Source organism: Lepeophtheirus salmonis, chromosome 5 (genome assembly GCF_016086655.4).
Source record: "Lepeophtheirus salmonis chromosome 5, UVic_Lsal_1.4, whole genome shotgun sequence".
NCBI classification, from domain to species: domain Eukaryota; kingdom Metazoa; phylum Arthropoda; class Copepoda; order Siphonostomatoida; family Caligidae; genus Lepeophtheirus; species Lepeophtheirus salmonis.
In genome coordinates, this window is record NC_052135.2 from 30,413,461 (window position 1) to 30,441,253 (window position 27,793).

A 27,793-nucleotide genomic window follows, 5' to 3' on the forward strand; every position below is an offset into this window, starting at 1 on the left:
TTTCTATTACGCACTCAGTAAATGTTAGCCCGGTTTTACTTACTCTTCTTCTTAATGTCAACTTGACCGCAATGTGGTTATGTATATACAAAATTTGTAGGCTGCGAAATCAATCCCACAATGGGGTATTAAGTCAAAATATATCTATGAGAGCAGTTTATTTGTTGTCAACCCTTTTTCAAAAAAAAAAAAATGTTCAGAAGGGGAAATGAAGATATTGATCATTTTTGTATTTATTAAAAAAAAATCTATTTTTAAAACAATGGAAAACAAAGTGTGTGTGCTTTTTGCGATGAAGGATGAAATCTTTATATAAAAGTATATTTGGTACATCAACATAAAAACAATCTTGAACAGGATTAAAAAATAGCAAAAAATCCCTATTTTTAACCTTTTACTTCAAATATAGATACAACCAGTATTTCACATACGTATTTCAGTTAATTATGGGCTTATTATTCAAATTTCTAGGATAAGATAATTTTATCCATAGTTTAAAATCTTTATTTAATCTCAAAGACTTATATTGTCTCCAATATGTCCCCTTTTAGTTGTTAAATATATCAATTGCTCAACCATATATTGTAACGATCAATTTTGTCTACTTTATGTACAATTTGCGGTTCATCCAAGGGGTAATGTGAATATTTGGTTCATATAGATTGATTAATATTCGTTTAAAAATAACAATTGTGGGATGAGAGCTAAATTGTAGTAACTAAAATATTTACTTCACACTAGAAACTTGGAAAAACCATTCTTTCAATGTGAATAATGGTTTTTTTCACAAATTTTAGAGTGAAATAGATTAGAGATATTCATTTCAAATGTCTCAGTTTTTAAGTATTAACATGAAGTATTAGACATCTAGAATGACGTATAGGCAATAATACTAATATTTATAATTTTTGAGGAGTGACCATTTGCTTTTCATGCTACCAAATGTAATTCAGATAGCTTGTTCAAACCTGTACCAGTTAGGAACAAATGGAATCAATTGACAAATTTGCTGCACCAAATATTTGGAAAAGATGCAGATCCCTCCTTGGAATCCACGCCAAGAACGACAACATAACAATTGTTCGAACTCTGGGACTCATTTTGTAAGGGTAGGAAGGAATTTGAGTTAACAACAATGCAGGCTGAGGGTGGTTAGCTCCGAAGGCCACGCCATGCTTCCTCATGTGTTCGCCCAACGCCTCAGAGTAAACCCCAATGCCTACCCGGACGTGCTATATTCCAATGTTTGCCAATGGAAGGCCTTAAATGTGGCAGCAGGACTGGGCTACCTGCCACACTACGAAAAAGTCACAAATGGCTCCAAGACAATTTTGACGACTTCATCTATATATACTTTTGGCATCCAAACTCGCCGTATCTGAATATGATGTATTTTTTGTGTGTGTGTGAGGCAGTATCCAACGACAACCCAACCGAGCCCATCGGCAACACCATAGACAAATTTATCAATCGGATCAAGAAGGAATTTCAGAATTTGCCAGTGGACCAAGCGGGAAAGGCTGCTCGCGTTTTAGGCCTCGTATAGGGACTTACTTGAGGCGGAAGGTGATTTTGTTAAATAAAGTAAATCAAAATCCATCAAAATTCCAGAATCTGTTTTCATTTTTTTTTAAATCTGATAACTAGTTGGAGAGAAAATTGCGTTTGAAAAAAAAAAAATCATTATATTCACGGGACAGATAGCTTGCACACCCTGTACAAATTTATTTGATAATATATTCACAATAATAAAAGGAGAAAAATTTGATATCTTTTTTCATGCAAAAAAATAAAGAAAGATTAAAAATCAAATGTCATTATTAGGTTCAAGAGAACGTTGACCTCACGTTCTAGAAAATAAAAAGTTGTTCGATGTACTTAATAATATAATCACCCTATATATTTATATAATACAACATAAAGGAAAGAGGCGTCAAGCTGTCTGAATATTACCATCCATGGGTATTCTCTTTTTTTTTTTCTTCTTCATTTCTCCTTCTTCTTGTACACAAGGAAAAAAAAATTGCAAAAAATAATGAGGGAGAGGGAAAAAAAGAGAGTTTTTGAATAAAAAAATAATAAAACCTGAAGTATGTAATAATAAAATTGATCCCATCTCCGACAACCAGTTCCCTCTTCCTTTTACAAGCAAAAAATCAAATAGGTAAACCATTACAAATGGAAATTTTTGCTATACAAAAATGGAAATCTTTTTTTGTCTATTTTATATTATTCAAAAAATTCAGAGTTGTATAATCATTTCCCTTTCTTAACATGTTTTTTTTGCCAATCGTAATTATGAGACACGTTGTTTATCCATTATTTATCTATACATAGTAGTTTAATTGTATTTACTTATGAGTATTTTTTCTTGGAATGTGTCTTACATTATTTGCTTATAAAAATATGATGAAAAAACAACTAAATAACCGAAAACAGGAATGGAATTTCCGATTTTTGATTCTCCAGTTTGAGCCAGCTATATGTAGAGGGTTTTCATCTGACGTCATTATTGTTGATGTCTACCGTTTTAGGAGAGGCACAAACAACCCTGTTTTACTACCAATGAAACCCCTTTTTTCATTAGTAGTAAGGGAAATATAGTTTACTACCGGATGTCAAAATGGGACCAACAAATAAAAGGACGTAAGCCTTTACCCTCTATCTAAATTATATCCCTCTATTGGCTTGCTTGATTATATATCGGCCTTAAATTGTATTAAAATATATTATTACATCGTTATAGAGTCTAATTTTCACGTTATAGATAAAAATTACAAGTTTAATGTAGATTTATTGGAAATTTATCTATTTTATGTTGTATAAAGTACCCATATTTTATAGGAGCTCTAATTGTCTTGCATTTCTCATCCCTAATCTATCAAAAAATAATAATAATTGTACAAATTTAAACATTTCATAGGGATTTTCAGTGCATATTACTTTGATTATATTCAATTCAGGTGTAAAGTATTTAATATTTATTCATAAAGCAATTTGATGGAGTTTAATCAAGATTTATTGGAAATTTGTTCATTTTATGTTGTAAAAATATCAACTTGAGCCCTCAATATGGCGCCTTCTTCAATTAGGATGCAATTTATGACGTAGTGAAAACTCTCTCCATTTCTCCTCGAGATCATCAAAAGTTATTGGGCCTCAAATATAATCATGTAAAAATGTGTAGAAATTAGTCTATTTTCTAAATATCTAAAACCAATATTTTGGTTTAGGAACGACCGAAAAAGTACACAACCTCCAGTTTTTGTTTCACGGTTTAGTTCATGGGAAGGGATTGATTGGAGTGACTATAGATGAATCACAATTAATAAACCTAGAAATACTTATTCTACGGTAAAAATTCATGCTCCTGTGATTACAACAATAACATCCTAAAATGTTCCTAAACTGACTCAAAACATGCTTCTTAAAAAATATGTTGAAGTGTTATGTAAAAAGAGTGGGGTTCCAAAACTAAATTACAAAAAAAATATGATTTTTATGAAGAGCGTGTCCATGGCGTACCACATTGCCATGATAGCAGCTCAGGGCGAATCCATATTTGGATCAGAGATGTGTAGACATTTTTCTCCAAGACAACCAAAACTGCTAAGACCAGAGGGTTAATTTTAGAAGTGGAGGAAAATCAGAAGTCAGCCATATTGTTGATGGAAAGGTATTCGTTCTTTTTGGCTATATGGGAGTGTGATGCACTTATTGATATTATAGGCAGTCCGGATGGAGATACCAATGGTTTCTTAAGCACCGACTCGAAGGATTCACACAAGTTTTTGTTGTTGGCCCGACTTTTTTATAATTTGGGACATGGGATACCAAACAAAAAATCGTTTGATTTCATACTAAAACCTTGCTATAAAAAATAAAGGGGATACAATCGTATTTAGCTACTCCTTAAAGTTTTGGCATAATATATGTGAGACTTGTTGGGTTTTTGAAATGAAAGTCAAATATCAAAAGATCATATGTTATAAACAAGATTCACAATTTGAAGTATCACTATACAGACAACGTCATCCACTTTTTAAACAAATCGTTTGTTTATGTATAATTAGTAATATTTTCTGCCTTATACTTTATAAACTGTGGCTACTTAAGCATATTTGGTTTTTATATTTACAAATTACTCCTGTCAAGAAAAAAAAAAAAAAAAGACTTGTGTCTTGTTCTTTATTACCAAGGAAACTATGGGAACAGAACCTAACTAGTTACAACTATTGATTGCCTTGTAATTAAATAAGAAATAATTTAATTGCTAATATCGAATGTGGGCCAAAGTTCTTATTAATATTTGCTGTTAATATTTTAATAGGTTTTTCCTTTAAAATTATATTCAAGGAGGCCCTATATGTGTGTATGTGGTTACTGGCTTCAAGGCACCGCTAATTTCTTATTCTGTATATGTGTATAGACATACATATCTTCTGAGAGTTTGAAATAGCCTAATATAACATTATGTACCTATATAATTATGTTCAACGTCGGTGTCATCACTTTCAAGGAAGAGGCCCCTTTCGTGATAATCTCTCATTTCTTTATACGAATAAAAATAAGTAGCTTTTAGGTCAAACCATATTGTGGGTGAGAATATTCTCATTGGTGTTGGATTCAATTATTGCTCGAACTCGAAAAAAAATCAGACCTTTTCTTAAAAAAATGGCGTATTCAAACTTAAATAAAATACAAGTTTTTTGTATATAACTTTTTTTTTTAGCGAGAACGACTCATAATAATGAACTCAGTAGAATGTGATCCCCTGATTTCAAATATGACCTTATTTTTTATCCATTAGCCTCCTGACCTTCAGAAGAAGGCCATAAAGTATATCTGTTTTTTTTTTTACAATTCTTAAGATTCTAAGCTTTTTAAATGCCTTGTGTGGAAGAATGGATACATTATGTAAATATTCTTGAAAGCCCTATGTCAAAAGATTCCAACACCATTTTAAAATTTCTATATTATGTTTATAAATTGAATAATCTTTGTTTTAAGTTTATTTGGATGATAATCAGAATAAATTGAAACATTGGATTAATAATTACAGTCAAATTTGTGATCAATCAAAATGACAGTAAAAAAATAATTATTAAAAGGAGAGCGGTTATTTTATTTAAAAATAAGAAACCATATTCACATATAAAAATTCTCAAAACTCATATATATATATCAGTTTTATTATTACAACCTGTCAGAGCTTACAATGGTATATCAAGGCCAATATTAAAGTCGATGGAAGCTACATTTAAAATTAAAATGGGTTCAAAATATGTACCAATATCTGTACAAAGTTTAGTTAATGTAGCTCCCCAAGTTTCCGAAATTTAATTTATTAAAATTTCATATTCAAAGTGTTTAGTTTACAATTGCAAAGCCGGTATTGGGATAACGCGAATTCCACACGACAGAAAACATAAAAACTAGACAAATTTAACTCGTGCCAACCCTACTTTGTATAATATCAATATTATCTTCTCCTGATTTATTTTATTGTTTTGCAAATGAAAATGCTGATATAATCAGAACACTTCCCGATTGGCACTTATACACCAATATACATATTTCATTCATATGGAAATAGTTCAATCAGAATTACACTCATTTTTTCTCATATCCAGTTTTTTACTCTCTTTATACCCCCTATATGTAGATATAGGTATACACGATAGAATAGTAAATTAAGGGAAGGTGAATGGCCTTTTCATGACTTCAACCTAAGGGCTTTTTTCATAGACCACAATATCTACGTACATTGGTTTAATTAAATTTTTACACAAATATGTGGAGGAAAACCCCACAAATCAAAGATAGGATCTAGGTATCCTGGTGGACATCATTTAGGTGTAGATTAGTGCGTAAAATGAATGCTGTAAGTTATATTACATACAATTATAGATTTGTTTGTTTTGGGGATAGGCCTTTTTATTATGACCATTTATGAATCTAATTTTTTATTGGGGGGTCAATAAAAAATTGTCGGTGGGTCTCCCTTGAATCTCTAATACGGAAAAGTTTCTTAACATGGAATTAATGGAAATACCAAAGAAATATTAAGTGCGTAGAATGAATGATACATGTAAAGTAAGGGAATGTGTGAAGGGCTTTACCCTGAAAATCTTAGACGGGTCTGAGAGAATCATACTTTTTTTTAGGTGGAAATCAAAATCATTTCGTCCTTTAAGATTCTAGATTCTTCATATAAAAGTCGGACTCATTTATAATTCAGTTTAGACCGTCATTTTGTCAGTAAAATGATTTCATATGAAGTTAAAAGTGATTCATAGTTGTGCAATTTGTATTACTGGGATGGGTAGAAAATCGGTCTATAAAGTGTGAGTGAAAAAAGCGATCCACGGCTTGAACACAATTAAGTTTTGGTCAACAGTCTGGCACCACTATCTTGACTAAGTTATGGATCCAAATCTCTCTATAAAAATAACTGAATACCGAACCGAAAAAAAATTGGCTGAGTCTCAATGCTATTTTGATAAAGTATTTGAATAAATTTTGATTTTTCTTTTCTTAAATACAATAATGATTTTGGTAGAGACTGTCTATTTTCAACAATATGGGCCATATAAAAACCCTTCTTTGTGTATCCCATGATTGGAATACATATGAAGTAGTATGCAGGTTTGTTGGCTTAAAATGTAAGTGGTTTTTAAACAGGTACTTTTGTTACTTGAGATTTTATTTTGTGAGGGAAGAAGACAAAAGAGAACAAATAGAAAATGTCATTAATGGTCTCATCATTATGCCAATCACCTATATATGTTAGACTACACCTTCCTTTTAGCATGAATTATACGTGATCTTTTGTAATGTGATCTGTACATACACAATATAACCTGCTGATTTTTTAAGATTACTTTTACTGTATAGATATATTAGGGTGAAGCGGATTCCTCTAATTCGTCTATAGAACCATAACTTTTTTAACTACTTTTTATGGACCTAATGAAAAAATATAACCAAATTTATTATAATACATTCATATTTACCTTGAGCCCAAAGTCAATGAAATTTAGGGAAAAGTGACGAAAATTATAAAAATCCCATTTTGTGATATTTGAATGTGTCCAATATTTTTTTTCTTTTTGGTAAATATATATTTTTGATTAAGCAACAATGACTGATTATATAATCATTTTTTCGTTTCGGTCTTAAATAATTTTTTCGCCACAGATTTGGAGCGATATTTTGGTAAATACAGCAATCTTAGAACGTAGACCGAATTAGTTAATCGTTTTCAAATTGTTAAACCATTTTTTTCAGTCTCAATCTATGAACTATTTTTCTCCCCATCCCGCCTGATTTTAGTGTTGCGCAACTATGATTAATGCAGAAAATTGAACTTCATATTACGATATATTCCCTATTTTAAAACACACATGATGTCATCAACAATTCATCTATAGAATCGGTCTAAACGAAATTTAAAGGAGAACGATCCAGACCAATTTTTTTCAATGGACCGAATTAGATGGGTCCACTGAAAATCATATTGGTCTATTATGTTCAGACCGAAATCCAACACTTGTAATAATGACTTTTTAATTTTTTCGATAAATTACCATTTTTTACCCAAAAATGTAAATATCTATAAACTATGATTAATTTTTCTTCATATAAGTAAGCCCTATTTTAGAGCACACATTGTCTATTAAATATGAGTATTGGACTTTATATCTATTTGAAAATTTAATTTACACATAATGCATGTAAAACACACGAATTATTGGCTTAAATATAAGGAATGGATGATTGGAAGTTCAAAGTGTCTCCACGATGCCAATATTTGTATGACAGTATTTGGATTATAAAATTAGTATATATAAGTACTTTTATAATTTTAGTTACATTTTGGGATTTAAAATATCGACCCAAAATGTAGTTAAGGGCAATTCACATGTCCTTACAGGGGTCCTCAGGGGTTTTGCTCGGTGTAATGTGCAAGGGGAAAAAGAGGTTGCTAACTCAGAAATTGGATGATGGTATAAAAAACAATTTTCATTTTTACTAATCGGTTTAATATACAGAAATAGAGTTTGTTTGTGTTTTTGTCCTTTATGCTTTCCCACACCGTTGAACCTAGGAAGCTGAAATTTTTCATGGTTGCGAAAATGAACCAGTTATCAAGGGTGATTTTTTTGAAAGCATTATTTCACAAAGCTTGTTTGTTTTTTTAAGTAGGTAAAAAATATTAGTAGGTTTGTGTTTCTCTTTACTATGGTAATAACTATTTTTTTTTTTTTTGCAAAATTAGTACTAAAAGTTTTTTTGTGTTTTTTTTTGTGAATTTCGATTTGGCAACTTTTTGACAAAAATAAAAAATGGACTTTTTATACATTCAAATTTTTTATGCATATATATAGGTATTTTATTTGAAGTTTATAACACAATATTTTTTTAAAATTCATAATACCACTACTTAGGTTACAAGAGCCAATAGTAAGAGGATTTGGGGAGTGCCATGATGAGACTTAGTGGATTACCTTACTTAATCAGATTGGTATAGTGTCATTAGTATATGTAGTATAAAATATATTCAATTTCTCGCGCCTTTGTTATTATCACAAAAAGAGAATTAGAATTATCAGGATCTTTCTCGACAAATTAAACAACGAAACCTTAGTATAATGGAATAACTCTGTATACATAATTATTTTCTGAATAATTTTGACCATTGTTAACGTGATGTCCCGCTACCTTCTTCGCTGAGTAACTGCGGGTAAACCTTTGGTAGTATTTTATATAGGACAAATACTTGCTCAAAAAGTTGGCAAGCGTATTTTTATATTGTTATGCAACTAAAGGTACTGATTGTTCCCATATCAATTTACTATAGCACCGTATTAAATGAATCAATAATCTACTACCACTAAAATACCGTACTACCGAAAAAAACTAATTTGAAGTTCGATTATATTTACTTTTGCGGTCCGTCAATAAAAAAGTAAGTTAAAATGATTTTTTTTTAAATTGATTGTAAATAAAATATGCAGTCTGTGGGATAATAGGCTCAATTTAGATCAACAAATTATTTTTGGAGGACTCACAAATTGCACATAGACTAACTAAAATTGATCGTCATAATAATAAAAAAGAGAGAAATTGATAGATTTAATTTGAAAAGGGCAATATAACTCTAATAAGGTTCTAAACTATAGCTAAAATGTTTAAGTATTTTAAATCCTCCCATAAATTTGAATAAAAAGCCTATAAAATACTCAATTATGGCTATGCAATATTAGGCTGTATGTAGAAAGTACCGCAACATAATTTCCTTTTTTTAAAGTCACAAATCAAAAAAGGTTTACCTTTGTTCCATAATGATATTAAACTTTAAAATTTTGTTTACAGTGTTTTTCAAATCATATCAGGTCTTTTATCGTCCATAAAGTGAGTAAACATAGCTTTTTTCATTCGATAGTTTCTATTTTAATATCTCTGCTTTGATAGATTTTTAGAGAGATAATTGTTTCATGCCGAAAGATGCAACATTTAATTAGCAGTATATCTTATGTTACAATTGTAGATCAAATAATTAGTTCTTGGCAATTCTGCAAAGGTTTTAAAGATATTGGTTCTTTCGGAATAAATCTGATTCCAATTGCCCGATTTAGACCCAAAGTATCAATTTAAAGTTATTTGAGGACAATGGGTCTGATAGAACCAATATTAGCTCTCCAGTATCTTTAACGGTAAGTTATTAGCGTTCATATGATGTTGTAGCTTTCAAATTCTGAAAATGAATTGAAAAAATCGTTTTTTCTATATAAACAATTTAAGCACTTTAACTACCCAGTGATTTTTTAATTTGTCTTTAATTTTTCCTTTAATAACTTTATTTTTAGAGGGATAGTTATTTATACGCAAAGATACAACCTTTACGAATCAGCATATCTTATGTTATAGTTGTGAATGATTAGTTGATTTGGGAATTAGTAATTGACGATTCCACAAATGTCTTAAAAGTGTATATATGAAGTAAAAAAATAAATTGGGATTTTCTTGACTTTTGTTCAATTGTTTTATGTTGACACAGCACATATGTTCATTAAAATTTCACAGATTTGTTCATTAGGTCCCTCAAACCCAGTACTACAATAAATTTGAGATTTTTTTGGGCACAAGCCTCACCCTAATATCCATGAACGTACATATAATTCACGTCTGCATCAGAGAGGAAGGTATTTTAGTTTTATAAATTATTTATTTCAAATGTCAAAACCATTAGAATTTTCTTTATTTCTCTTTTTCTTCATTAATGACAATATATCTTTATGATGCACTTTTTATTTATGTTTTGTTCAATATTTACAAGTTTGATCAATGTATTTTTGCGAAATTTTAATTAAAATTATTTGTATTTATAATGAATCACTACCCCAATTGAAGTTAGTTGTGAACCTCTGACAGTCAAATATTCGAATCATTTATGTTCACTGTGTGGTCGTGCTAGGTAAATAGGTTGATTGACCTAATAAAGTATATAGTACACTACTCATGCACATAAGAAAAACAAAAGCCATGCATGGCATACAGTTTTGTGATTAATCATCAGATATTGTAAAGTATATATTGATTAAGGAACCATCTAATAATAGCATTTTATATATACATCATGGGAAAGGAAATGAGTAGTTTTTATAAAAGGAAGGAGGACTCAAGATTCGACTTTGACTCTATTCCATATATTGAAGACTTGCAATTCGACTTGATGACACGATGAAAGACTTGACTTGAACTCAATAGTCATCTCAATTTTTTTACTTGATAAAGTGTAGTTTTGGTTTCCTAGCAAAGATTTTACACTCGAATTGGACTGATTTTTTACGACCTTTGGTACTTACAAAGACTACCCAAGCAATACTTTATATATAGAAAATGCTCTTTTTTTCTCTCACCCTATTTTTGACCAAGTAAGGTGTAGATTTTAGTGATGAAAATGCTATTTATTTTTTGATTGCACGTTTTTTGAAGTTGGCAAACTGAAGAGTGAATTTTCTTTTCCTAAGCTGTTGTAATTATTATTTAATTCCTGTGGAGTGTACTTCCTTTTCTACTATTTTCAATTTTGTGTAGAACCTGATTGAGCATTCCTGTGTGTTAATAAAATACGGAAAGTAATCTTTAGGATTTGTTGCAGAGATATTAATGTAAGTCCTTGTTGGACTTAAAGTAGAAATGAGGATCGAAGTCGGAGTAATTTTTGCCAATCTCCTTGGAGCTGATCTAATAAAACATGATGACATCAAAGCTGCTCTCCTTCAAAATATTCTTCAAATAGTCAGAGTTACCATGGCGACTTTTTTTTTTTCAATTATCACCTGTTGTTAACTGTGGTTTTAAATAGGGAGGAGTGGAGCAGGAAATAAACAAGGACATCCTCCATTCTACTCTGAGTCCACAAGGACTAAAAATTACAACTCCGCAACAAAAGCTCAAGGTTACTACTCTCTGTCTTTCAAAAAAAAAAAAAAAAAAAACCATTAATGTTCCAATATAGTTGAATATAGTAGAAAAGGAAGTTCACTCCTCAGGAGTCAAATAATAATGACTACAGCTTAGGTAGGGAAAAATCACTCTTCAATTTGCCAACTCCAAAAACAGGCGACCTAAAAATACTCCCCATTTTCATCACTAGGTATAACTCCCCCCCCCAACAAACCATCAGGGTTACTCTCTTTCATTCATGATGTCAACAGTCGTGGTTAAACTTTATACTTAATTGTTCTGTCTTCAAGAATGAAATAATACTAATAGCTGCTTTAGAATATAAAATAAAAACACTGTTTTACCTACAACAGAAAAAAAAAAAAAAGAAGATTTTAACCATTTTCTTTTTGCAAAATAAACCGTAGCGGCCTTATAATTATAACTTTTTTTTACCTTTAATTGTTTTTATATTTTAAAGGAGTAAAAAACAGACGTTTTTCGAGATATATACATACCTACAAAACCATTTTTGGCTAACAAACAATTCACAAAAAAGAAATATTCTTTTACTTATCAAAGCATCATATTAGATGATACTTTGATGTGACAATCCCAGTATTTTGAATTGACAATTAAATATTCACATATTAATGCAATTTGAAAATTTGGCAAAGGTTCTGATATATGTAATGTATAAATTGATACGATAATAAAACAACAACAATCAACGTCTTAAATTTCATGTTAAATCTATTGATAAAACTGTTGTTCTTTTTCCCCCTTTGAATTTAAGGTGGAAAAACAACAATACCGGGCGCGTAGTTGAAATTTGGAGACATATTAAGTGAGGAATAAGAAAGATACATGAGATGAATGAGATAAACCAATTCTTCCCCCTCCAAAATATATAACACAATCCATCAAAAAATGGGATCACAAAGAGACAAATGAATCCATATTGTCAAGAAGGTCATAAGACACGGTATCAGCATCAAGACGAACTTCAATAAGAGTGATCACCGTCACACACATCAAAGATTACAGAGTACTTTTTGGAGACTAACTTTCAATTATGCCATAGAACAACTCGCCAGATCCCACGCAGCTCGACTTTTCTTTCTGATTGCATGTTGAGGCAGTGGCCTGTCTGACAATTGACACCAAATCTCGAAGCTCTAAAGGCTTCTGATGATGAGCATTGTGACTCCGTAAACTCCAATTACATAATTACCACTATTAACATCTTCCAGCTTGCATAAAGGTCATTATCGAAATCTATGGAGGTCTCATTGAATATTAGAAATGGGGTTAACACATGTGCCAACATCTGTACAGAGCTTAGTGGATTTAGCTCCCCAACTTACCAAAATTAAAATGGTTAAATTCCCAGATTCAAAATATTGAGTTTTCAATTACGTACCCGGTGGTAGATAGATCAATACAAAATAATAGTAATGTTACACTTGCTACATAAAAAAAATGATTTAATAGGTACAAACCTTAAGAGAAAATGTATTCACTCTAAAAGTAAAATTATCCCTGTATATGTTGCGCTTGACTCAAATGATATGTTCCTTGCAACGATGACGAACAAATACGCTTATGTAGTCTTTTGATTGAAGGAGGGACGAAAAAACTGAAGATTTGAAAATCAAAGATTACAAAGTTTTCTTAAGCCGATTTTCTCACGAGTACTCATAATCTGTAAAATGAAAAAAAAAATGTTTTGTAATATTTTGTTTAAGGATATGATTAAAAGAATTGATAAACTATATATTATTACAACTAATATAGGTACACACATTGGACTAATGAGTGTCCTTTTGATGGAGTTATAAAATATACAAATTTATCGAAAATAAAGTAATATGAATTATGTAATCAATCATTTTTTTAAGGGTCAAAAGTATCAATAATTAATTATATAAACAGGTGTGGGCCCTTTAATAATCGTTTATCTGGGAAATTTGGCTTATAAAATGGAATAATTAGATTGGAAACAACGATCTAAAAAAGTGGAGTTTTTTATATAAGTCTTGCTAGTATTTTTATTCTAGCATCAGACATGTGCAGCTAAAGATCATCTAAGTAGCGTTCTACTCCTTGGCTCATCAGTCCTAACGTCATATTTTCTCCCACTTAAATTCTTGAGGAGTACCTACGTGTTAGTTTTCTCATGAAAAACGGGTAGTAATACTCAGGATTTCTTTGGTAGTTATCTTCTATATTTTTAGGCAAGGTATGTCGACGCCTAATTACTCCGGGCAATGCCAGTTAATACCGTTATTAGATGCTTAAATATAATTTTATAATTTTACTATATATTCTGTGCACTAGTGCTATTTTAGGCTATTTCTCTATAGGGCTAATACCTTCCTAAATAATATAGAAAGCAGCTGATGTTAACAAGGTTTTTAAGGGTTGGTTGTGCCCTTAAAGGTATAGTGGTTCAATCAGTTCCGATTCATGAACCACCATAACCGGAACCGACAAAGTCGAACCGAACCCGCAATACATTGCTTATCACACTCGGTTCCTGTGCTTATTTTAGTTTTGTTGTATTTTTTGGTATATTTAAAGCCTTTTAATATTCCATCTTGATAATTTTATGTAAATGAAACACGTCGTTACCTCCAAAAAATAAAAAAGAACAAAAAGGGGTCACCTAATTCATCTGGTAGTTAGCAAATAAGTCAAACCATATCCATTTCTATTTTTCTATTAAGTACTACGAGACTATTATTGTGACATTATTTCTTCACAATTTTTAAAATGAATTCATAATTACACGGAAATATATTCATAATATTAAATTACCCCCCACCCCCTTTGGTTCTCCTCACGGCCCCCACTTTGAAAATAGTCGTGGTATGCAACCTTAGTTTTCAGGGACCATGCTGGAGCTTAGGGGACTACGTACTGTGCGCATAAGGTAGCTGCAGTCCTGTTTGTATCTAATATCCTTTGCAGGGACCTAAGACCCTTGTTTAAAGTGTTTATTACCAAACTAAGCATTTATAAAAAATAACCGACAACGAAAACGTTGAGATGAAAGAACCGAGAGTGGGACCGATAGAACCGCTGAACCTGAACGGGGCATAACCTTGAACAGTATTACAATAAGAATCGCTCCCTCCTTCACCTCGGACTCTACGAAATGCCCATCCCTAATTAAGTACAAATCATATGACAATACTATGAAAAAAATTTACCATTGTTTGCTATTTGAAGTAATTAAACCTATTGGAGCATTGACCGTATTCTTATTATAATACATATATATTAATTAACATGTACTGCGTTAATTGTAACGAGAAATATTTGAGACATTCCCTTTTGTAGTTGTGTACATTCTAAACATTTTTTTCTCCTGACAATAGATACTTGTATGTACATAATTAAGTTACATGAAATTAATTATCAGCTGTTGGTGCCTATGATTATATCTCTATGAAATGTTGTATATAAATAGGAATTTAATTGTTCCTTGGTCTTTGTTCGCATTTAAGAAAAACCAACGAAGGACAGAGACTGAGTTGTTTGTGGTAAACTGTGGGTTATTTGTAGGGATTGGTCAATAAGAATTATAATCCAAGAAAAGTTTGAACTATGTCATATATTTTAAGTATTTTTGTGTTTATATGTCGTATGATGTATTTGTGCATGCACTCACTAAGATAAAATGAATTTATAGGAGTCAAAGTATCTTTGCATGGGTACCAGGCAAATGTTTGCAATTTGAAGTAGGACTAAAGCGTTTTTAAGAATCCTATTGATAGTTCTTACTTTTACGGCACAGACTGGTTAAGGGCTTCGGTCTGAAATGTCTTGACCAGTTGGAAATCGTTATGACTTTTAGTGGCCCAACTAATTCGGACAAAATCAGTCTTACAAAAATCGTTCTCATTTAAAATTCGGGGTAGACGAATCGATAGACCATTTTCACGGACGTCATAAATTACATTATAATTGAAGGAGATCCCATTTTATGGAATCATATATTTTTGATAAATTTCCTACAATCCTTCATGAAAAAAAAAAAAAAAAAAAAAGCAGGAAGAAATGAACGAATAAATGCACGCCGTTCAAAGATTTTTCCGTTAGTTGTTGAAATTTTTATTCCGTTCCGGTGTTCAGAAATGAACAAAAAGAACAATCGGCGCTCATTTCCTTCTCAATATCCAAACCAGTTAATAATTTATATTATTATAAAAAAGTTGCACTCCTGGGTATTTATAATAACATCAACTCCTGCTTCCTTCACTCTAAAAGGATACATGTTCCACTAAGGAAATTTGGACATTTAATTATGCGACCATGATTTACAGTTGGAGTATTCAGTGAATTGATACAATTTGACTGAGTTGAGTGAGGCTTATAGAAAGTAAAAAAATAATAGATGTATGTATGAAAAGACGTCACCGGGTGCACTGTATATAGTGACCCCTGATTCATATACCAATACAGTATAAAGAAAAAAAAGAGGACTATAATATAGAGGGACCAATGTATAAAATGAGTAAAATCTTTAATCTGTTTGAATTTGTACTTTTGAGATTCTGTTCAAATATAAATGGTGGATTTTATTAAACAGAGTCTTGAAATAAAGCAATACAATCCATACAATAACACCACCCGAGTTATTGAATCCGTTTTAAACAGAGCATTTCAATACTCTTATTGGATCTATGTAACCAACAATATTTCTAATATACATAATCAATGAAGTTCAATCCTTAGCTAGAACCTTTTAAATCGTTTATTCCAACATTGATCTTTCACACCCCTTCGATGTTTGTAGTGTATAGAAGATCCATTAACGGTAGTATAATTATCATTAATTAAAAAAAGAAGAACCATTGTTTACTCAATTACAGCTTTTAAAACTAATTAATTATAATTAACTTTATATTTAAAAAAGAGGTTGAAACGAACAAGCAATATACCAATAACATATAAAATAAAATATATGGTTCTGCAAATTTTGAGGTTGCGTGTGGGGGATCAATAAATTCCGTTACGTTTATTCCATAATAAACATACTTATGTAAAAATAGAATTAGGATTTATATTAGTGTTGGATCGATCCTACTATTACTTTACTTGAACAAATATTATACTAGGTGTCGATGAAGACATGCATCAAAATTGCTTAAGACTCTATTGACAAGCAAGTAGAAAATAATGCCAAGAAAATGAGTAATGGTTCTTCCATGTTAATGAAGTCCTCATAAATAATATACCTATACATTATTGCACATAAAAGATGTTTCTGTTGTTCCCAACAGATTATACTATGTTTGAATAGTACTACGACAACAACATAAATAAATCTTGGGTTGAATGCATAAAATAAACAGTCATGTCAGAAGGTGTGTACAACTTTTTGAATATTACTATGTTGTAATGCTTCATATCCTAAGTAGCTACGCTCTTACATTTGCTCTGACTAGTTATGGAATTCTCTTTCATCAAGGAAGTATTTTGAGCATGTTTATATGTACTGTATTTCTCAATCTCGGAAAAACTCCCTCACATTCGTCATCTATACAAGAATTAAAACAAGTTAAACAACACATTGCATGAGTATTATATGTACATAATTATGAGGTATTGTTTATTCCATTCTTCAGAGGGAACAAACCTCATTCTTAGCTCAAGAACTACCAATTGGTACATAAGTATCTATAATGATCTTATAACTTCATATTAATTCAGTGCAAAATGTGATTCTAATCATCATAAATATTGTAATTTATGGTCAAATATAACTGTATGCATATTTAAAAAAAATTATAAGTAGAGTTGAGTACATTGTAAAAAAAAAAAACTACCTTTAAAAATTAGAAAAGGAAAAATGGTTGTTGCGTGTGTTTTTTCTTGTTTTCTGTTAATTATTTGATCGGTAGTCGTAAAATTAACTTTTTCCTCTTAAGTAAGCAGTCTCACCTATCTTTGGTACTGTATTAATTTAAAAATGTATTATAAAGTAAATATAAATAAATTTGAATGTAATTACAATATTTTCCCGTCACTAATCCTATTTTAAATGTAAAAGGTACTCTACATATAATCTTTATAGTAATAATTCATTTTCTCCCCCCAAAATCATTTAACATGCAGCTTATATTAACAATGCTCTTAATATATTCTTTTGGGAAAAAATTGGCAAAATATTTAGTAAGTCAATTAAACCTTTCCAAAGCTTCATTTACGATTTCTTGGAGTTATTTGTTCTGTAAAATTTTCAGGTGTCTATGTGTAACTAGCTTTGAGTAATTGAGCCCATAAAAAAAGCGATACTACTTTTCTCAGACCTCCCTTACATCTTTAATTTGTATTACAATTTTACGCACATATTTCAGAGGAAATAAAGACTTTATACCCCCGTTATGTACGATAATATGTATGGGCTACTTCTTAACTCATTTATCATTCAATTTCATCTACACTCCCAAAAGTAAACAAGAATATTGTATACGCAAATAAATTTACTAATCTATCCACTGGCTGCCATTTTTATTTAGAAGAAACATAATATTCGTACGTCATGATAATGTCATGAATTATTGTTCTTTCAAAATAACTATTCATCAAATAATAAAAATACGAAAAGAGGATTGAATTGAGGGTTATCTTAATATTTTTAATTGTTACCCGTGTATTTTAGACCATCCCGTTTTGGGCTTGGCACTTCAAATCCAAAATTACGGTGTCTCTGGTTTATCAAGGATACGGAAAATCTTTGTAAAGTTTAACTCAAAATGAAGTAATAGTATTAATAAAAATCGTCTCTATAATTGGCATGTTAAAAAAAAGAAAAGAAACAGAAAATCAGATGTGATGAAGGAGGAGGGGGGAGGAATTAAACAAGAACATTGAAAATAATCAATCTAATGTCGTTCCTCAATTGTACTCTGAGTCCAAGAAGGATTTACATATATAACTCCGTAACAAATCCTCAATGTTATTTTCGGTCTTTTATGAGCATGTACGAATGTTCAATCAGGTTTTGAATATAGTTGAATGTGGTAGAAAAGGAAGTTCACTACTCAGGAGTTAAATAATAATGCCGACAGGTTTGCAAAATACTGAGGATTTGTTTTTGGAGGAGTTATAAGCGTAGTTGAGTGGAATTGCAGAACGACTTCGGAGTAATTCTTTCTCATATTGCTAGGTATAGAGAGGGATTTGTATTAGTTTTCTTCGTCACACGGCTGCTTGGAGCTAATTTAATGAAGTGTCATGAAAGCTATTCTTCGAATTTCCTCATTAACTTTCTGTGGATAATATTCGGTGAAGGGACTATTCTTCTACTTCGGTGAACATACACGGAGCTTGCAGGAGGGGAAGGGAACAGACTCTCCTGACTTACAAGATTTATAATATGAACATGATTATTTTATATACTAAGTATTTAAACAAATAAAAACTTCAAACCCTTGGTGAATTCTTATTTTGGAGTAGAGGAAATAATTTTCGTGCTTCCAAAACTCGTAGTATTTTATAAATAGAATGAGTTTCAAACTCAGGCAACAATTAACCGGGCATTACTTTATCCCAAGCTCTCCTTAGCATAAGTATAGACAAATGCATATAAAGAATTATTTAGAAAGCGGGAGCGGCTTTTACTAGTTAGGAACATGATTTTTTTATTTTCCAAGGGTGTTGTCATTATTATATAATTCTTAAAGACAGAACCTCTAAGTATAAAGTAATAAATACTACGTGTGTCCATGAAAGATAAGGAGTAACAATGAGGGTATGCTCGGGAGGCATAAGTGTGAGTCGGAGTAGAATTGCGGATCGACATCGCTGTAATTCCTGCATATATCATTTCTATATGCTGAGTGAGGTTTGTGTTGATATCCTTTCTCTCAAGGCTACTTGTAGTGGATCTAATGCAACGTTATGAATGCTAAGCTGCTGCTCTACTTCAAAACATTCTTCAAGTTGACAGGATGACCATATTCATTTTCGTTTTTTTTTTAAATAAAGGAAGGTAATATTTTTTTACAACTATAAGAATAAGAAACTTAGCGTCATATCTTTTTATAAATTATCAACCACCTATTTTCATAATGATACATACAGACAGCACACGAATAATTATTTTTTCGTGTGGTATTTTAAGGCTTTTTTAGCTAGCTAAGTGTATGAATAATGGGATTGGTACTTTACGCTTTGTTGCATGAAATCCTGGGGGTTTAAAAATTAATTCTATTTTTTAAATATCTACATAGACCGTGTTACCCCTTCGATACATATACAGAGTGAGAAAAAAACCGTAAATTACAAAGACTTTGAAATGTTTTTCGATATATGTCTACATAAATCCTGTACAAAATAACAGAAATTGTAGATTCTCAGTATTTTCAAAATCATTCCATGTGTCATAACAATAACATGACGAAGAGAAATAATATACGTCAAAGAAATTGTCAATTCATTCTGACCCGATCAAAGGAAAGTTATGAATGAAATTAATAACCGTAAATTTTATATAGTTTTCCCTTTTTGTAAAATATTTTGTTTCAATGATGATGACAAACAGGGACCAAGGATTGAATTATATGTTTATGGAATGGCCTACAATATATGCAACTATCCACATAACTGAGTCAAGGGAGTTGTGAAAAATGGAACAAATAACTTTGTATGTATATTTGAGCCCCATCAAAATAAAAGAAAACATGAATGATTTCAAAAATGAGGTCAGATGACATACATTTGAATAATATTTTAACTAACGATTGTCTACCATTTCCTCCAAAAGGGAGCAAATTGACCTTAAAGGTCCCTGGTTACAATTAATGAGAAAGATATGATACTTATATGAACGACTACATTGAAACTAGAGGTGTACAGATGCATTGGAATCGGCTCAATAATGTCAATTCCACCGATACTTTAGCTTACTTATTTTTATATATTATGAAGCAAAAAAAAAAAAAAAAATTATTTAAATTATTTCAAATGGTCAACCAATCGAAGGAAGTGAGTATAATAGTTTGGATATAGGTTTAAGACTAGGGATTCTACCTGGAGGGCCCCAGATCAAATTATTTTTCCTTTCATTTTTATATCAACATATTAAAAGTGCAATAATAATAATAGATGTGCATAACAAAATTCAGGTCTACGTATTTGCCAACCAGGAATAAATTGACTCATGAGCACGGGGAGGAACTAATTTTTAAATAATTTTAATTTCAAGTTATTTACATCTGACAATATATTTATAACTATGATTGATATATTTATGCCTTTTCTCGTTCAGCTCTAATTAATAAAAAGTTTAACAATAAAAGAAGTAAATTATTTTTCTATTTGTTTTTCTTTTGGTATAAGAATTGAATCGGTTAAAATTTTGGTATCGGAACATCTCTAATTATAGCCAACTAAAGGATCATAAAACAAATGTAGCTAACATTTGTGGGTATCTCAACCATTCCCAAAAAGTTAAATATAATCCCCATAATTGACACATGTTAGTGTGGTACATTTCTAACTTTTTATAACGAAATGGTTGCACTTTCATATACATATTGTGTTAAAAAGGGATGGGTAACAAATTTTGAACAACATTAAAAAGTTTAAATGGTTCCTCAAAGGCCGAGAAGTTTTGAAAATGAACTTTTTTTTCTCCTTCTTCTTCAATTATCTTCCAAAAACAACCCTAAATTATTTACTGTATCACTTTTAATAAAGAGTAAATTATTTTCTTCGATTGAAAGTGAAATTGGAGTGAAAGATTAGCAATATGTTTTTTAACATAATTTTTATTTTGGATGAAGATAGTTTACATTCTCGGTCAGTTAAGGTCCATTGACTACTAACTCAACTAAAGAATGTGAAGCTGACATAAATAAATGCTCCAAGACTTATTTGGAATCACATATTTCCTACATAAATTCTACAAACAGTTTCTTTCAAACCAACTATTTGATTTGTTATTATTTAGCCAACAAATAAGCTTCAATTTCATTGGCAGATACCAAGTCCATTATAGATATAAATGTGAACGATTCTAAATATGTATAAATATATTTACTAAAAGTTGTTGCAAAATTTGGAGTTCATAATAATTTACAAATTTATCATCCTGCAAATCTTCAACAACATAAAAAATATGAAAATAGTTTGTGCAAAAAGTTTTTCGTGAATTAATGATTTATTTTACTAAATGAAAAGAAAAAATAATATCTCACGACTTTTCATATTAAATCTGTTAGGAAATACGGTAATTTTAAATTGGTTATAGGCAGATGCTTCCCTATTATACATATTCGCATGTACATAACTTTCTGCATACATACATACATAGTAACATGGGCTCATAATAGTAGATGGATATATTTGAAGAAACACTGTGTTACATCATCAAACATATTCATTAACAGAATGACATTTAAAAATAAAAAATTGTCCGGCAGTTGCAGAAAAGGAAGACGCAAATCATCTCCTTATTACGTAATCTTAATTTGAGATGGATGAGAAAGGATTTAAAAGTCTCCTTCATCCGTTTAAAATCAAAACAAAGTAGAACTACTTTGAATATGGATTAGTGTTGTGTCAATCATTATAAGACTAGAATGGACTGAATTAATAAGGAATGAAACAAAACTATATGTGTTGCGTCAAGGGGATAATCCTGTTTATATACAAAGAGCCTAATATTTGATAAAAATATTCGAGTCAGCTATAGGGACTTTGTATTCAATTTTGTGGGATGACTTAATATATCACATAAATTTAACTATATTTTAGCAGGTTTTTTTTTCATCTAAGTGACTTATATTGGCACTAATATGACTTATCAAATATAATCTATCAATTTCTCATTACTATGTTGTTACAATCAATTTTGTCTACTTTTAAATGTAATTTGTTATGGCTTTAAAGGAACAGTAAGAATAAATAGTTACTAGAACAATGTGGGAAAATCATTACCACTCTCTTTCAAGACAAGCTTCATAACCTTAGGAATGACCCCTACATTGTCAAGAGTCGAGAAGATGTCGGAAGGATTGGCCACACAAAGAATCCTACCTCCATCATGGTCTTTGAGGTCACATTAGTGGCGAGATTTCCCCTTACTTTTTCAATCAAAGATAGTCTTTCGACACGAAGGTGCTTATGCCCCATATCTGACCTTGGTTGAAGACCAATGACTGGAAGAGTAATTATTTGTGGCAGTGAGATAAAGCTCTTTGCCACATAGTGAAGAAGAACCAGGTCTTTCTCCAGTCCAAACTTGCTCATTTCTACGCCACGGACTTATGGCCCCTTCATCTCCCAGCCTATAACCTCCGGACTATTACTGTTGGAGCACCGTGAAGAGGAACTCAAACCGCACACACAACAACAGCATTGACTCTCTCAGGTCAGTTATTATGGAGGCATAAGAGTTGTATTGTGTCTGTCCTTATGTAAGAATGAAGACTCCAGTTCAGTCTCGATCCAGTTCAGTTCAGTCCTAAAACTTATAAAGTTTAGTCCTTTATGACGTGACTTAACTTTATTTCTTCCTTCTTTATTTCTAGCTTTTTTAAAAAAAAAAAAAAATCATATACTAAATTTTTTTATCAAAAATATTTTGAAAATTCACAGGTATTTTTAAAAAATTTTTAGTATTAATTTTTTGAATGAAAATTTCTTACATCCACAGCTGTTAAGAAAAAATTTAATTTTTTCGAAAAAAAATTGTAATCTTAAATTTTTGGAAAATATTTCAAAAATCCATAGCTATTCACAAAAAATTACAAATATTAAATTTTTTGGAAAAGAGCAACAATTCCTTAGTTTAGGGGGGTACATCCCTTCCAGCCCATCTCCTTCGGATTCCTCTGATATATGATATACAATATAGATTGTAGACTAAATATGTATCTATTATATTAAATATCTCACTACATAATATTAAGTCTGTCCTTGAAAGATGCTACATAATATTTAATAAAAAAAAAACCAACACATTGAACATAATATATGTTTACTTCTTCCTCTTCATGTAGGTATTCACCTATCTTGTAGCTGCCTATGTATATACTTTATGTAACTCGAATATACATTTCATATTGAACTTTGATCAATATCTACACATGTTTGTGAATTTTTAACCTGGTGCATTTTGATAATAGATATAATATATACAAATAGATACATCTATAGTTATAAAATTTCTTATCTCCTTCCTCCTTCTCCTTCTCTCAAGAAGAATAGGGAGCCTTAAAATCCCTAAGGTTAATGAATTCCTGAGGTCGTCGTTCTAAGCGTATTTTTTTTTTTAGATGTCCTTGTCTATTTATTAATAATAAGATATGTAAATATTATAATATCATATCTAGCAACATGTATAACATAATAACAGCATCTCCATATATCTACGTGTGTCGATTTCCATTTTGAGCGAAAAAATGCAGTCTAACAATTGATTTTTTATATTTTACTGACATAAAAATTACTGCATATTTTGGGGTCAAATTGTTTACTCCTTCTTTCCTTATCAGTTTTTTAAATGTGAATTGATTGAATTTAAAATTAGCTTTTTTTATTAACCCTCCATTAGTGAACATCTTTTTTCGTATTAGCTAACTGGAGTAAAACGTTACCTCAAATATTAAACATATTTTATCTCATGATACAAAGTCCACAGTGATCCATAATTACGCTATTTAAATTTGTAGTATTTTTGTAAATATTTTATCAATTTTGAAAGTGAAGCCTTGGATCAACATGGTTGCCAATGGCAAACCTTACATGTGGCAGCAGGGCTCGACTCTCTGTCACACCTTAAAAAAAGTATCCAATGGCTCCAAGACAATTTTGACGACTTCAACTATTACGTTGGCCTCCAAACTCGCCGAGTCTAAATCTGACTGTAATTGAGGCTGGCGGTGATTCTATTGAGTAATATAAATCAAAATCCATCAAGCTTTCAGTATCTGGATTTATTTATCAAAAATATTTTTGTAGCACAGATAGCTTACACACCCTGTATATATATATATATACATTGAAGTCTACTACACTTTATGGGTATAGTGCCCATGTACAATCTATATACATGATATAAATGACTCTTGGGTCACGAAAAACAAATTTTTTATGCATATCACGGTCACTACGTACAACTGAAGGTACCCAGTGGATATATGCTTATGATGGCACTTCCTTTTGAATGGTTATATCTATTATGTACTACTACAAGATACATACAAAGATAAATATGACTATTATAGATCGACGAGCAACTCTGGAATGTAAATATCACAATTATAATTGAAAATTGGACTATTAGATCTTGTTATATTATTATTATCCTGTTGTGTATTGTATAATGTACAGTATCTGATGATAAAAAGGCGTTTTTGAATTCTCTGGATTTAAATATCACCATCTAGGAAGAAGTCCTTGAATAATTATGAATTAAAAATTCTTTATTGATCCATTAATGGGATCCATTTTGATTTATATAATGCATACATACTTGTAGTAGGCCCTAAGTGTACTTATTAATCAGCATAAAATGCATATTATGAGGACTCAATATACATACACCATTTTGAATAACATTAATTGTATTGTACAGGATGCATAAACATTACTTCCTTTTTCCAGAAGGTAATATAAAAAGTTTTATTTACATTTCATAAGGATAGTATACATAAAAAGTTTGGTTTTATAGTTTTGAAAACTATATCCGATAAATACATTCTTGTATTTAAATATCCGGTGATTTTTAGAAGTTTTCGAGGGGTATTTATATTACAAAAAAGAAGCAAAATTTAAAATTCTTGATTTCTCTTATTATTATTTTATGTTAACGCACCGAATTTGTACTTTTATATTATATTAAGTCGTGTTAGTAAATGAATTATTATTCGAATTAATTCTTAGGAGAATTAATGATAGTATGTAAACCATTAAGTTTTTGCTTTACACAGTTTTGAAAATCATATCAGATAGGTGATGCCCCAATTGCTAAGCAAACCAAACTTTGATATTTAAATACCCGGTAATTTTTTCATTTTTATTTCTCTTTAAATAACTTTTCATTGAAAAATTTCAGAGGGATAATTATGTTGTACAAAAAGATGTACAAATTAAATGGCAAAATATCTTATGGCTGTCGATAGTTAGGAGATTAAATAATGAACTATTCACAAATTTGCGAAGGCCTTAAAAATGTTGGGTTTTCCAAAATAAATCCAGTTGTAATTACTTGATTTGAACAACTCTCACTAATTTCTTATTCTTGCATGACACCAAATTTGATGGTAGCAATTTTAGCTTTCTATCATTATTATCAATGGGGTAATGTGCGTTCAAAGAATTTTGGAATTCTCAAATTATGAAAATGAATTTTAAAAAATGATTATTTTTTAATATTTTATAATGATGCAATTAACAAATTTTCATAAATCGAGCCAATAAAAACTTAGGAGCCTAATTGCAATTAGTTTAGCCTTATAAATATTATTTCAAAGCTTTCTTTAACAATATTTACTTTCGACGGAAAACCCATGATAGAAACTGGTCGATTGGGAAGTTGGCTCAAAATTGCATTGATATTAGGAAATTGGTTTGAAGAGTTCCATATTGTTTTGAAATTTGTAAAAAACTAAGATGTTATATGTACAAATTGAGTAATTTGCCAAAAGTGAATAATGATTCAACTAGCCCCACGCTACTCCTCTTATACCGTTAGTAAGTCATTTCATTTGGTTATTGAAAAGAAAAAAATATTGAATGTTTTATTCTTTATAAAATGTTACTATCAGTGCCAAATAATAATGCTATTTAAAGATTTGTACAATAGAGTATTTTTTGCAAAGAAAAAATTAGAAAAACATGTTTTATATTGACCTGGACAAAGGAAATCAATCCTATATTTAGAACGATGCATAACTACAAAAATTAAAAGTTTTTTGATATTTAAAATATATATATAATTGTAGGAATGTGTCTTCAAAAGATTACAAGGACATTATTTGATTACATTGTGTAAGAGTAAGTCTAGTTTTATGTCTACTAAAACCTATAATTAATTCATAATGTTATGTACCATCCTACGAGTATGAACTAGTGTTGAGAGTCGCTCCACTTTTTTTTCGGTTTGGTATAAAGTCATTTTTTTAAAACTTTTTTGAACCGATATTTCGGTTCAAAAAAGCGATCTCAAAGCGTAGAACTAAATTTTAATTGTTTTCAAATCGTGGAACGATTTTTTGGTCCCAATATTTATGTATGTGGGGCGATTTTTTTTCGCTCTACATCTATCTACCGACTTTCTCCCTTATCCTAATTTAATTTCACGTTACGCTATTATGCTGATGTTCACAATTTTTGAAACACAACTGACGTAATCATAAAATCACCAATGTAATCGGCGTAGGCCAAATTGTAAATGAGACCGATCCAAATCTATTTGTTCTTTGAGGCCAATCAACAGAGAGGGGACCAAAAATTGCAATATCATCACTAATTTATGAAAAACTTGATTTTTATGGAATCAAGAAAAAACCATTCAAAACCAATTTGGGATATATTTAAATACTATATATACTTATATTTTTATTCAAAATGTCCTCTTTCACAAGCAATAACAGCTTTGATAGTCCGGCGAACAGATTGTCAGCTCTAGACGAAGAAGGCCGTGTACATGTATAGCACGCTGTCATGATAGGAGCTCGGTAGAAAGTCAAATTTGGAAAAGAGGACTTGCAGATATTCTTCTACAAGTCGGACAAAACTACAGTTCATGAGTTTGACGTAAAGGCTAGCGGAGGGCACATGTAGAGAGGCCAAAAGTCAGCCATATTGTTGTTGCAGAAGTTTTGGTTCTTCATGGCTTTATGGAGGGTGTAAATCACTTCTAGATATTGAAGGCTGTCCGGATGGAGTGCCGACAGTTTTTTCAGCCTTCTCAGTGCTGACACCGGGACAGAGGAGATCGTTTACGCATTTGATTTTTTTGTTTTGTTGCTCCGACATTTTACACCAAGAGACATGGGATACAAGCTAAACTTTTTTTTTTCAGCTGTCATTTGGTTGCATAAGGAAACTTATGAGTATAGAAGTATTATATAAGTAATAAAATCCTAATAATCTTAATAAAAGCTTTGGGTCCTTACTCTGTAGACCGAATTAGTTCCGTCCATTGTAAATCATAACGGATCAGACTGGTCCTGGATTTTCAAACCAAAACGTAGTACTAGTATGCATCTCAAATCTTTTTTTGAGATTTGGTTTGATGGCAGGCTAACAATACAACAACTACTACATAGTCAGTCATAAAATAAGTGGTACTAAATCATTGTGACATGCCCTC

The 27,793-nt window shown here is 30.8% G+C and overlaps 1 protein-coding gene across 7 annotated transcripts in view; it reads right to left on the reverse strand.

Moving 5' to 3' along the window:
• The window catches only part of sona (sol narae), an 83,308-nt gene that overhangs the window by 11,703 nt on the left and 43,812 nt on the right, over window positions 1-27,793 (reverse strand). For 3 of the 7 annotated variants that reach the window (XM_040711927.2, XM_040711928.2, XM_040711923.2), the window contains exon 3: window positions 12,957-13,159. The exons of the other annotated variants lie outside the window; for them this stretch is intronic. The gene's annotated coding sequence lies outside the window, so the exon portion shown is untranslated. The remainder of the gene's footprint in view (window positions 1-12,956; window positions 13,160-27,793) is intronic. 7 annotated transcript variants of the gene reach the window in all.